Here is a 13,206-nt window from a genome sequence, read left to right on the forward strand (position 1 = left end):
ATCTAAATCAAGCCTTCAAATAACTGAAAGACTTGCCTTAGATTAATTGGCTGCAGGAAAAACATCTGGTACATCTGTCCTAGATACATCCATTACAGTCGCATGAGACTCCGAATTTAAAAGTTTGCAAATCATCGTCATAGGACAGGATCCAGGACTCCAGGTTACCTCAGGGCAACGATTAATTTCTCTTGAGTTCAATTTTTTACGTGTGAATCAGCAATAAGCTCATTTTGTAAAAATAGATTATACAGTATATAGGGAGGTGGTCAGGAGGTCTTCCATCGGCCTATAGGGGTTGATAAATGTGCCTTGGACAGCTGACAAGTGAATCATGGGGCACAGAGCGGCTTTGGCTCAGCATTAAAGAATCTCAGTTTGGTTTGAATTTCCCCAGCGATGAAACGGGGGAAGGTCCGCAAACCACCCAAGCTCCTGTTTCCATACGGCTGACCTAAGGTTTACTGTAGCAACTGTGAGACGTCTCACAGTGGCCTATATTGACTGTATGAGGCTGCTGCTGAGAGCTCAGAGAAGCTCTAGTGCAAGCCACATGTTTGTCAGTGTCGGGGTACCCACCTGCTCTGCTGTGCTACGCAAACCTTATGTACAGGTTTATGTATAGGGCATCTGAGTCAGTTAATGACATCATTGCTGTTATAACAGACCCTACACGCAGTTCGGTCAGGTTCTCATCTAGACTGTAGAACCATTGGCGCACATGTCTGTATGTCAGAAACTGAATATTTGGGCTTGGTGCTTTTATTTTTGAATTATTTTATTATTTGTTTTTTTGTATTGTTTTATTGTATTATATCTGTGATATGGATCTCCCTGGGTCTGAAATAAAGATTGACTTGAACTGTGATGGAAAGTGAATGGAAACATGTCAGAAATACATTTGTCAGCACATCCTTGTGGAGGTGTCCAATTCGGAGGACACAGCAACGCAGACAGGTGAATAGATTAACTGATGCAAAGGTGAGTTTGAGCTCTAACTGTGATGATAAGCTTTATGATGAAGGTTATATTTTGAAGTTAGTTAGTTAAATACCTTATTGTCTTTTGATTTTGTTTTGGAGGTGCTGTTCAGATCATTAAAATATGAAATGCATTGTAAAGAACATGTTGCTGCATACAGTTATTTTCTAGTTGGCCTTTGAATGCAAATAGATATAATAAGAAATGGTGAGCTGGTTGAATTCATCCAGAAATATGAAGTCAATCCTTTTCTCAATGCAAGGATACAGGAATCCAAGGGCACAGAGAAAGAAGCAACCGGATTTGAACCCAAGGAGCATATGGTCTGTGCTCTAACTGGCTGAGCCACCAGACAACCCAGCAGTCAGTCTTTAATATGCCTCTCACTCTCCCATCCTCACAGAACACAATTGATCAGAGCAGCATGCAACACAGAGCCATTAGTGGTGAGCGTCTGTGCTGTTCTTTCACTGTAACAAGATAGGCAGCCGATTACAACAGATGCTGAAAGTGTTTGATATGCCACCAATGTTACGGAAAGAAATAAAGACATTTGGAAGCCAGTTTTGTGATACGAAGAATGAAATATACTGTATAGACACCCGAGCACATGGGGGTATGAACAAATTGAAATGCACAGATTCAAACGTCCACATATAGAAACGATCCGCAGCACGATACACTCACACTGCTTTGAGAATTAAATGACGACAAGTGATGTATATTCTGAAATTCATCTACATTTTTTATTCTGCTCTCATGTGTCGTGAGTGTGCCATGGTCAGCATAAGAAAACTGTATGGAGCTTGAGAAATAAAAGCTGGTTATGTTAATGGATATTTGCTTTTCCGTGTGACATAAGCATCCCCATTCCCTTAGTAGCTTAGTAAGTATAGGCCTTTATTATTATTTTTATTTTTTTGTATTGTATTGTTTTATTGTATTGTAATATGGATCTCCCTCGGTTTGAAATAAAGATTGAATTGAATGATGGAAAGTGAATGGAAAAATGTCAGGAATACATTTGTCAGCACATCCTTGTGGAGGTGTCCAATTGGGAGGACACAGCAACGCAGACAGGTGAATAAATTAACTGATGTAAAGGTGAGTTTGAGCTCTAACTGTGATGATAAGCTTCATGATGGTTATATTTTGAACCTTTTTATCTTATGATTTTGTTTCGGAGGTGAGAAATAAAAGCTGGTTATATATATATATATATATATATATATATATATATATTATATACTTTATTAAAGTCATTTCACATGTGACATATCTTCCAAAAAACAAAATCCTGTCATTTTTCATATTTTTCTTTCACATGTCATGGCCCTGTATGGACATCTTGATTTTTTTTGGAGCTGTGTGAAGCACAGGCTCCCTATACGTGGCTGTGTGGGTCTGTGTGTGTGTGTGTGTGTGTGTCTGTATGTAGCCTGAACTTCCTAAACTTCGGCACGCTACTAGTCCCACAGTTTTGCCACCACACACTCGCGCCATATGTCAAATCGACCGGCTTACTCAGGAATCGTGGGCTAGTAACTTGCTAAGAGAAAGGTTCAATAGTTTAATTGATATTAATTTATTAGTGAATTAATTTTCCCCATTGACTTATAATGGGAATCGCAAAAACTCACATTCAATTATTTGTCTCTCGCAAACCATAGGGGCTAGAGTTTCAAGACTTGGAGAGGAGGTTCATAATGATTTCAAGGATTAAATAAAAAATAATTGTGTCATTTGGCCGCATGGTGGCGCCATAACACCCCACTTTACGTTTTGGCCTGTAACTCTTGAACCGTAGGTCGGAAAATTAAAAATATTTTTCCCCTGGATTCCTTGGGTCATGACGCATCTCCCCATATAGGCCACGCCCATTTGCGCCATGATAGATTTTCCGCCATCTTGAATTTTCTCCAAAACACCCTTTTTCCTCCTTTTCCTACATATTTTCTTCAAATGTCACAAAAATCGGTACACATGATCCACACACACACACACACACACACACACACACACACACACACACACACACACACACACACAGCTCCACTTCACACGGGTGTGATTTTTTTTTTTTGGAGCTGTGTGAAGCACAGGCTCCCTATACGTGGCTGTGTGGGTCTGTGTGTCTGTCTGTCTGTCTGTGTGTCTGTGTGTGTGTCTGTGTGTATGTAGCCTGAACTTCCTAAACTTCGGCACGCTACTAGTCCCACAGTTTTGCCACCACACACTCGCGCCATATGTCAAATCGACCGGCTTACTCGGGAATCGTGGGCTAGTAACTTGCTAAGAGAAAGGTTCAATAGTTTAATTGATATTAATTTATTAGTGAATTAATTTTCCCCATTGACTTATAATGGGAATCGCAAAAACTCACATTCAATTATTTGTCTCTCGCAAACCATAGGGGCTAGAGTTTCAAGACTTGGAGAGGAGGTTCATAATGATTTCAAGGATTAAATAAAAAATAATTGTGTCATTTGGCCGCATGGTGGCGCCATAACACCCCACTTTACGTTTTGGCCTGTAACTCTTGAACCGTAGGTCGGAAAATTAAAAATATTTTTTCCCTGGATTCCTTGGGTCATGACGCATCTCCCCATATAGGCCACGCCCATTTGCGCCATGATAGATTTTCCGCCATCTTGAATTTTCTCCAAAACACCCTTTTTCCTCCTTTTCCTACATATTTTCTTCAAATGTCACAAAAATCGGTACACATGATCCACACACACACACACACACACACACACACACACACACACACACACACACACACACACACACACACACACACACACACACACACACACACACACAGCTCCACTTCACACGGGTGTGATTTTTTTTTTTTGGAGCTGTGTGAAGCACAGGCTCCCTATACGTGGCTGTGTGGGTCTGTGTGTCTGTCTGTCTGTCTGTGTGTCTGTGTGTGTGTCTGTGTGTATGTAGCCTGAACTTCCTAAACTTCGGCACGCTACTAGTCCCACAGTTTTGCCACCACACACTCGCGCCATATGTCAAATCGACCGGCTTACTCGGGAATCGTGGGCTAGTAACTTGCTAAGAGAAAGGTTCAATAGTTTAATTGATATTAATTTATTAGTGAATTAATTTTCCCCATTGACTTATAATGGGAATCGCAAAAACTCACATTCAATTATTTGTCTCTCGCAAACCATAGGGGCTAGAGTTTCAAGACTTGGAGAGGAGGTTCATAATGATTTCAAGGATTAAATACAAAATAATTGTGTCATTTGGCCGCATGGTGGCGCCATAACACCCCACTTTACGTTTTGGCCTGTAACTCTTGAACCGTAGGTCGGAAAATTAAAAATATTTTTTCCCTGGATTCCTTGGGTCATGACGCATCTCCCCATATAGGCCACGCCCATTTGCGCCATGATAGATTTTCCGCCATCTTGAATTTTCTCCAAAACACCCTTTTTCCTCCTTTTCCTACATATTTTCTTCAAATGTCACAAAAATCGGTACACATGATCCACACACACACACACACACACACACACACACACACACACACACACACACAGCTCCACTTCACACGGGTGTGATTTTTTTTTTAAGTGCAAAAACCCATCACCTACACAACAACAAAATAAACTACTATACAGAGACCAAAAAATAAAATAAAGTGCAGACCCTCACCCCCACACAAAAACTGAAAACAAAAACATTACAACTGATATAAGAAAAAAAAGAAAGAAAAGGGGGAGGCTTTGTTATGCTGGTTATATTAACTCTTTCTGTGCGAAAACCGAATAATCTCGGTTCTTTTTTCCATTCCAATACTAATTTTTTAATCTATTTCGCTTACCCTGAGCTGCTAGTAGCAACGTGGGTGGTCCTGGCTCCTCCACCGCCTCCCAACGAGCCATTCTACTTGTCCCGATGATTTATTCCATTGAAAATGGTTTAGAAAAAAGTTTAGAGCCCCCCCAAAAAAACGCTGTTTCAGCAAGACGTATTAAGGATTACAAGAACCGACATTATTCGGTTCCTTTAGTAAAATGAATTAAATAATCGGAGGCATCCGGTCTAATTTAGCATCCTAGCACAAGGCCGCGATTCTGTGTTTACACGGCCCGTAATGGGAAGAAAAGGCCGCGCCACGCCGCCCACTCCAATAGAAAAACACATCTTTACAGCGGATTTTCTCCGGATTGTGTTCCGAGGCCAGCAGACAAGTTATTTTGGCGGCTGAATAACTTTAGATCGCTCTTCTAAAAAATGATATAGTCGATTGCTAACTGATAGCTAACTTCCTCCGGCTCGCTAGCATAGCACTCATTTAAGGGATATTTGCTTTTCCGTGTGACATAAGCTTTCCGATTCCCTACTACCTTAGTAGCTTAGTACAGTGGTTCTCAACCTGTGGGTCGGGACCCCCAGGAGGGTCACCACATTATTTTGGGGGGTCCCGAGATGATTAACTTAATGTGCAACATTGTTTTCTCTCTCAACAGTAAACAAACCAACATAAAGTTTAAGTGTATAGAGGGTATCTACACATTTCTAAAGTGACAATTGAAGGACTTTTAATACAGAAATTGTGAAAATAGCCGATCTACATGCTCACAATGCCATGCTGCTAGTTTCACAATAGAACCGTGTTATACAAAATGTAATGCCTCAACTCTTAGTGCTCGTCAGGGTGGGGAGGTCCCCAGTTGAAATATAATTGTTTTGGGGGTCGCTGCCTGGAAAGGTTGAGAACCACTGTAGGTAGTAGGTAGAGGCCTGAAGGTAATGCGGTCCACACATATAAAGTCAGGGCTGATACGTGGCCCTCACACCTACGTTGCACCACCGATCCGATCAATAAGCCCATATATGGAGATCCCTGGTGTCGTCAGTATTTGCCGATATACCGGTATGGGCATGTGACTGGTTTATGTCATACTGATGGACCACCGGCCAGCATCTAGAGTTATGTGTGAGTCATACTGTAGGTCTGCCGTCCGGCCCTCCCCATTAGCCAACTTTAACGTAGGAGGATAACTACTGACAAGTGCAGTCCTTATGCAGTAGTCAGTTTGGTTCAAATTCATTTGAAGATTATAATAGTTTTTGTTTTGTTTTTACAAATGAGCTGTATTATCTGTCAAACCAATGGCTTACGTACACTACAGCAGGATTCAGGATTTACCTGTTGCACTCTCAGATACTATGAAGTGTGACTAGTTCTTTTTATTCCCTTTCAGTTAGCCCTCTCCCGACCCCCTAGCTGTCTCTGGTCAGTGAGATAGGCAGTATCAGCCCTGTGTCTGCCCACAGCACCTGTGTCTGCACGTATGTAACACCCAGAGTATCAGGTCACTGCCAGAGTTCTGACAGCTCAGTGACATATCACTCAAGCATAACACAACGCTTGGGAACAACCTCCATCCTATCAAACAATGTGTGTTGGACTGACTGAACTCAAAAGAAAGACTGAGTCCGTCGCTGGACTATTTACTTGATAGCTATCAAATATAACACAACACCTTAAATTCCACAATAGAAGCATTGTGTAGCAAACACAATAGCATTGATCTCAGGCTCCCAGCCTGCTCCAGCATTGAGTCATTTTATTCCCCATGGCATACTCAATTCAACTGTGTGAATATTGTTACTTGCTGTTGCTTGTTCATTCTCACCAAACAAATGTGTTGGTAATTGCAATGTCTTTTTTGCCTCTTTTCTTTCTTTCTTTTTCTTTTTTTTTTGCCAAGTTAAATTTATCTATAATGAGATAAGTGACTTATTTGTCAAGTAACTAGAGGAAACTGCTGTGTTTCTCAACAAATGTGTTTCTGAAAGAACAAACTGTTTTGCAATCGTTTGTCTTTCATTATTCAATTAATAGGAGACAGACCATTGAAAGAGCAAGGTAATTTTCCACTATTATGTCCTCCAGTCCACAATATAATTTGAATGCAATTGCAACTTTAGTGTGTATCAGTCTTAATGCCGAAGAAGTAAAGTCGATGGACAATGGCCAAAGCAAATTGAGCTGAAAAAGTCAGGGGAGCATAAAGCTTTTGTGCACGCATACCTTGTCTTTCTTCAAGCTCAATGTATTTGTTAAAGTATTGACTGCAGAGGATAATTCATAGCTTTAGTCCTACATTATGTCAGAGAGTAAAGAGGAATGGTTCTCGAATTTCAAATGAGCCCTGCAAGAAACATGCTGGTTAGAAGCTGGGCAAGACATTGATTATTCTCCCATAACAAATGTGTCTTTAAACATTCTTGTGAGAGTTTGCAGGCATCTGTGTAATTACATTACCATGGCAAAAGATCTCATTGTTACCACTAGAGATGAGCCTAATGAAAATAAAAAGAGAGGTATTGTGAAAATAGATCCATTCAAATGTAGTGGCAGCAGAAAAGAAAAAAGGTGTTTGGAGAGAAAGCCAATTGGATGTACTGTATGGATGTTGTAAGTTAATACATTTCATTGTGGCTCTGGGTGTCATGTTTATTGAAGATGGTGGGTAGAGAATAATTTGGTCCACACTCTGCACTTATCACTGTATATTTGCATACAGGTTCAGCGAAATGAGATCTGCCTTTAAACCATCCCTATTATATAGTATCACCCTAGGTATCAGTGGGAAGCAGTTAGGGGTTAAGTGTCTTGATCAGGGACACCTTGACTGCCCCCCATTGCAGGGGCCAGGAATAGAACCTTGGACCTTCGAAAATACAATTTATATCCCTTTTAGGCTATTGATCTATCGATTATTGAGTTATCGATTGTTGATATAGTGATTATATATTTAATATTCATCTTACTTCGGTAATACATATTAATATATGACTGTATGCTGATGTTATGAATGAAATATGTAAGCAAGGAAAGTAAATGATAATATGTCTTATGAGTTTAGGCCTCAGTGTACTTGTGTGCGGTAGTTATGCAGCAGCAGGCTCATACAGCAAGGTCAAGTAACTAGACAGCAAGACGACAAATTAAAGGAGTTATGAACGCAAGGAGAATGTTTCTTATATCAGGCGTCAGTATTCTGGCTAGGGCAGTGACTATGGCCTCAGCTTATAGCAGTGGGCCTTCCATTCTCAGTTGATAAGAATGGAACACATGTTCATGCAGTTGTTGGTCAGGATAGTGTCTCCGCTCTCAGTCGCTGAGCGTCAAGCAGCACATTTCATAGCCAGGCAGAACTGACCTTCCATACTCAAGTGTTGAGAGAACACATCTTTTGGTCAGAAGGAATGTCTGTCCTCAGAATTATCTTAACAATGTGTATGTATCCTTGCAGTATCTGTATTTAAGCTGTCTCAACATCCAGATCCAGATCCACCTTTCCTTCTTGTAATCTCTTTTTCCTTTCTCCTCTCTTCTTTCTATTCTATTCTTTACTCTTATTTTCTCATTGTTATATTACATAGGAATTATCGTCATATTATTGGCATCTGTTGTATTGAATAAATATGCTAAACACACACACGCGCGCACACGCACGCGCGCGCGCACGCACGCACGCACGCACACACACACACACACACACACACACACACACACACACACACACACACACACACACACACACACACACACACACACACACACACACACACACACATATTTCAATCATTTATTTATGTCCACATAAGAGATACAATACAAGGACACAAATATTACACAGTGCTGTAAATATTGTCAGCTAATCCTGAACAAATATCCAATAGCCGCACACCATTCAAGGGTACAAGTAACATCGCCTTCGCCATATTTGGCGACTACCGATAGTAGAAGAGATTGCACAGAACTTTGCAAGCCGTTTAGCTGCTTTTTTTTGGCATCCCAAGTTGTTGGAAGCCTCTTACAACCAACCTAGATACATGCCCAAAGCTGCCAAAAATGAACACAAATAGATTGCACCTATAGCCTAGCTCTGTGATGGTTCTAGAAGCGGCTGGTATTTAATGACTTTGGTCATAAAGGCTTCCTCTAAGCTAGAATCAAAGGGCCACTTCAAGAATGGAAACTGATTTGTCTCCTTCATTGACAACAACAACATCTGATGTATTAGCAGAGAGATGTACAAAGATTTCTGGATTTTCAGTAGAGAGATGAAACATGGAAGGTTTGCCACAGGAATGTTTGTGCATTCTCACGGACAGTACAAAATGTTTAGATATGTCCTTTGTTATGAGATCAACTATTCTGTCGTGGCATGCTATGTATAGTCATTTATAGGCATAGCAGCCATTCAGAATGTGTGACATGGTTTCTGTAACAAGCCCTGTGGTGTGATGCAAACAATGGGGTGCATGGGTGGAGGGGAACCAGAGGGAAAGGTTGAGTTTGGTGGGAACTGGGAAGGACCTGTAACCTGGCTTTTATTGTAAAGGTGATAATGTCCTCAATGAGAGCAGTGTTCACAGTTCACACACACTCACACACACGCACACGCACACGCACACGCACACACACACACACACACACACACACACACACACACACACACACACACACACACACACACACTAAATGGTTACATGAACAAAAACTAACGCCATTAATCACAATAACACATAAACCCCACTACACATACCTCATGGAATATAATACAATAACATAACAAGGAACACAGTCACAACCCGAGGCAAGCTGGGAAATTATGCGCAATACATATACTCCTCCTTTTTGGGATTTAACTACAAATTGACAATCATGCCGAAGTCCAGTTCGGCCAATAGAAGTGTACCCAAAGTCCCCGGAGAGTTGGAGAACTCAAAGTGCCATTGTCGATGCACAAGAACACAAGATTCTTTGTAGATGACTGTATTTAGCTATTGGTATTAGCATTCGTATTCCATGCAGAACCGTCAAGTAGTGTGCTTTTTGCACACCAGGTGACTAGAATGATAAGAGTGACCCAGGAACTGTTGGAGTTTGAATATATTTGATTAGGGAGGTGTCATGGATGGTGTTGATTCATCAGCCAATGGAGATGGAATTGGTTGAGTCTCAATTGTCCAACCCTTGAAAACTTACGTCAAACTTTCATCATCCAATCCCCATCATCCCGACCCTCATCCCCCTTTCGTCCCCTCCTTGCACTATTATGCTTAAGCTGCACCTACTTTACATAAAGAGATACTGTGAAGTTGAATTGCACCTACTATACATAAATGTATACTGTGAAATTGAATATACTAACCTGTTAAACTGTGAAAATGTTAAGTACAGTAGCAACTACTGGAAAAAATGCTGTTGGTATATACAATATGCCAAACGTTATGCACATGTACATTTGAGGATGCTCTTTTATTTTTCTCTTTTGCCTTTTGCACTCTCTGTATTTTCTCAATCTTTCTACGTCTTTATTATTATTATTATTATTATCCTTTTAGATTTTTTTTGTTCTGTTGTTTGCTGTTAGTATATTGTTTGCATTGTCTGAAGGATGCCAAACAAAACCAAGTTTTACTCTTATGTACCTGTACAAAAGACATAACAATAAAGTACAAACTTGAACCTTGAACCTTGAATCCAATGGGAAAAAACACAAAGCCACGTATTGGAATAGTTAGCACCGCTCAAAAAAACTCAAGGCACCGGCGGAAAGAAAAGTTGATAAATAATTTGTCTTCATTTCGATTGACATAGAAAGCTAATAGTGAAGATCAAAACATGCATTTTTTTTAGTTTGAAGATGTGGGAGCTCCAATTGAAAGGGAGGAGAGAAAAAACAATTGATTTTGATAGATTTTGGAGCATGTTTTGAGGCTAATTTCACATCCATGTAGGCCTATACTGTGACTTGTCCTTTTAACCAAATAATTTAAACACCAGACTTTAAAATAAAAACAAATGTGTAGCTTTGTGTGGGCTTGCTGAGCAGCGGCAACCAATGCTTGCTTCTCTTTTGTGTTATCATCATGTATGTTAACAACTAGTGTTGTTGAAGCAATGCATTTGTACCTGGGTTTAAGAGCGGGCCTCTGTGATTCTCAGCTGTTCTGACAGTCAGCAATAGGAGGAAAGGCCACAGTCTGTCCCTACACAGACTGCAGGGACCATCCTTGGGGACAAGGCAAACAGACAGGAGCTCAATGACAATTCCTGAGCAGACGGTGGAAGCCACACAGTCACATTACCTTAGCTTGAGTGGAGCTGGTCCCACAGCTGCTCACCTGATCCCTCACCTTGCCACAACACTCCAGTGGGATCTGTCCCTGCCTGAGCCTATAGTGGATGACATTTGTCAGCATATGTAGCACACCCCAGGAACAAAACTCGGCCCGGTGCCCTGTGGAGTCAGCTATCAATGTCAATATATTTCAATACACATACACACATACTGTAGTGTAGGGGGAGTGCAGTGAGATATGGTATGAGAAAATAATAGGGTGAGAAGAGAGGTGAGTGAGAGACAATATATAATGTAATCTCTATTAGAATAGAAGATGAACTGGGGTGTGACTTGCTTGACTTTTAATAATAATAATAATTATTATTACTATTATTATTATTATTACTAAATTCTATTCAGTGTCTATTTTTAAATATATTGAATTATTTATATGTTGAGAGAGAGAGAGAGAGAGAGAGAGAGAGAGAGAGAGAGAGAGAGAGAGAGAGAGAGAAAACATAACTTCAGTAATGTTAGAAGACCAAATTCTAAAATATTTTCCAACACTAAATCCTGCCATATGGTATTATCAGCAGTATTGAGGATTACAATATTTGCTGTGTGGATAATGAATATTAATCAATCAAGGCAAAACAACAACAACAACAACAACAACAAAACATAAATGGGGAGAAGGCAGGGGGAGTGAATGCAAAAGGGATGATTTGACCCTTTTCATGGCCTGAAATCTCATCACTTTTTGAAAATGTCTGCCCCACTAGAGATTAGTTCATGCTGAGTGGTTTGGGGCTTTTGATGTAATAACATATAATTGGCAGGAAACAGAGCATATCACAGTCTGTTCCAGGTCAGAATTCAGCATATGAATCACTATCACTATACCTCTAATCGATTTGCTTCCCGGGGTAAGAGTTACTTTTTCCATAAAATAGATACCTGTTGTGCTCTACCTTTTCTGATACCTCTCTTAACATGACATACAGGTACCAGTGAGCAGTGCTGAATATGAAGATAGAAGCACAGCCATTGCGTTTTCTTTATAAAAAATCACACGCAGCATCAAGTGAGCGGTGCTTTTTATGAGTTAATTTTATTTATGGGTGAAATTTGTCTTATTATGCTACATTTACAGTAAAATAGGATTTTCTTTCAAAATCACTTTTGACAGAAATATAGGAATGGTGTATAATCCATTAATTAGGACATATTAATTCAAGGAGCATGTGCTGACAAACTTGAGCAGCACATGGGCACCTTATGTCTAATCTCAGAGCATATACAGCTGCTGCTTTGTGGACCTGCGAACTGCTACCATGCACCTTTGTGCCTAACCTTATGCACCTTATGTCCAACATCATGTACATACTGTTCCAGATGCCTTATATGCTCATGTAGATAATAAAATCTTAACCTTTTGCATAACCCTGGTAAGTTTCTTTTACGGTTTTCTTCATTTTCCTCCTTGCTCTCCCTGCCCCCCCCCCCCCTTTCTTTTTCTCAGCAAAAATAGTGGAGCTTGCACAAAAACAAATTTCACCTATAAACCTGAGGTGTGACGATGAAGTTGATTCTGAAACGCTACAGTAGGCCTACCTTTATTAAATATAGGCTGCTAGATGTTTACAAAAAGAATACTATATGAAAACAAAATCTTAAAGGAGGGTTCCTTCCGATTGTTCTGATTGAACCAAGCCTTTGTCAAATCCTAACACAAGACTAGCAATTAGCTCCTAAACTTCAGTACACTTCTAGCAAACCTACATTGCCTATCACTTGTTCAGATTCTGATTGGAACATCTAGCTTTACTACTGCTGCTTGGAACATCTAGCTTTACTACTGCTGCTGCTGCTGCTGAATGATTTTGATGAATTACTTTATTACTTGTCCTGCGGTCGAAGGAAGATGTCTTTCAGTGGCCCAATGCAATTGTTCTTCGTTCTTACAGAATGTTTGTGCCAGAAAAGAGTTCACCCAAGGCAGACAGCACCATTACACTGACTGATCTCTCACAGAGGAAAGAGCACCTCTTCTGTTTTTCCAGGCCCAAGTAAATTGTCTGTCACACAATGATGGCTTAGGGCAGTGTAC

The sequence above is a fragment of the Nannobrachium achirus genome (assembly GCF_963921795.1).
Source record: "Nannobrachium achirus genome assembly, chromosome: 7".
Lineage (NCBI taxonomy): Eukaryota > Metazoa > Chordata > Actinopteri > Myctophiformes > Myctophidae > Nannobrachium > Nannobrachium achirus.